We start from the raw sequence: 1,854 nt of genomic DNA, 5'->3' as shown, positions 1-1,854 counted from the left end.
TGCAGTGGCCACTCCCGGCCCACCGCAGCCTCGACTTGCTGGGCTCCGGCGATCCTTCTGCCTCAGCCTTCTGAGTAGCTGGAACTACAGGTGTGCGCTACCACGCCCGGCTGATTTTTTGATTTTCTTGTAGAGATGAGGTCTCGCCAAGTTACCCAGGCGGATCTCGAACCCGCGGGCTCAGACAATCCACTCACCTCAGCCTCCCAAAGGCGCAGGATTACAGGCTGAGCCACCAAGCCCGGCTGAAAGCTTGATTTTTTTATTCGGTCAACAGGGGTGAGGTTAACCCATGCAAATATGCTGATGCTCAAGCTGCTTGCTGTGCCATAATAGTCTTTTGTCTCTGGGATGCATGAGTATTGTGTCTTATGCCAGCATTTATGAAACAGAGCAAGCTGGCTAACTTATGAGTTTGCAAGTAAGGTCAAATCAAATCCCAGACCAGGCGCACGCCTGTAACCCCAGCACTTTGAGAGGCTAAAGCAAAAGGATCGTTTGAGGCCAGGAGTTTGAGACCAGCCTGGGCAACATAGTAAGGCTCTGTCTCTACGCAAAATGCAAAAATTAGCTGGACATGGCAGCACATACCTGAAGTCACAGCTACTGGGGTGGCTAAAGGGGGAGGATAGCTGATAGCTTGAGACCAGCAGTTTGAGGCTGCAGTGAGCTGTGGTCACAGAATAAGACCCTGTCTCAAAACAAACCATCAAAAACCCGAACAGTCTCCCCCCTCCCCCCAATCCCAGACTTGACAGCAATCTGTTCATTGAGGAATAATCGTAGGATGACTGGCCATCTCACAATGGGTGGGACTGTGCAGGGAAGACAGCTGTGCTGGGGTTACAGGCACATGGCAGGGAGAATCCCTTCATTTTGCCAAGCCCTCAGCCATTTTGAGCCCACCTAGGGACTGAGGGTGCTCAGAAAGCCAGGAAACACAGGTGAGGTTGTAAGAAGTCCTGCGTTACCATAAACTGAGTGCTGGTCTGGACTTACTGCGGTGATTTCATTTAATTTTCACAGTAACTCTATGACATGAATGGGATAATTCTCATTTACAGATATGAGCCTGAGACTCAGAAAGGATACGTGACTTGACTGATTCACAGAACGTTTGGAGACAAGGTTGGGCTCTGGCCTATGCTTGAGTAGAAAGCATTACCCTGACCCAAGAAAGGGCTGGCCTGTGTTCTCGGCTCCTGGATGATTGGGCTGTCCTGCCTGGTAAGTGTCTTTGTTTACCTGTGGCTTGGGGCCTCACCGGATTATCTATGAAAACAATGTGATTTATAGTGGAAGTCTTAGGCCATGAGGTAGCAGCTTGACCTCTGGAGGGTTAGAGACTTAGCTAGGATGCAGTTGGTCAACTAGTCTACATGACTGAGCCCCAATAAAAACACTGGATGTCAAAGCTCAGGTGAGTGTCTCTGGTTAGCAACATTCTGAGCAAGCCAGGAAAGTAACATTGTCTTCATTCCACCAAGAGAGAAGACAAAAACTCTGCATTTAGTACTTTTCCAGGACTCTGCCCCATCTGCCTCTTTCCTTGCTGATTTCAACGTGTCCTTTCACTGTAATAAACCATAACCATGGGGATATCAGAGTCTCACTCTCTTGCCCAGGCTGAAGTGCAGTGGCACACTCACGGCCACTGGAGCCTCAGCCTGCTGGGTTCAGGTACACCTTCTTCCTCAGTCTTCCAAGTAGCTGAAACTACAGGCATGTGCCATCACTAATTTTTTTTTTTTTTTTTTGAGTTGGAGTCTCACTGTTGTCCAGACTGGAGCGCAGTGGCCGCTTCTGGCCACCGTAGCCTCGACCTGCTGGGCTCCGGCGATCCTTCCACCTCAG

This window comes from Carlito syrichta, unplaced genomic scaffold, assembly GCF_000164805.1.
Source record: "Carlito syrichta isolate Samal-C Ts95f unplaced genomic scaffold, Tarsius_syrichta-2.0.1 Scaffold305629, whole genome shotgun sequence".
NCBI classification, from domain to species: Eukaryota; Metazoa; Chordata; class Mammalia; order Primates; family Tarsiidae; genus Carlito; species Carlito syrichta.
This window is presented reverse-complemented; position numbering follows the sequence as displayed.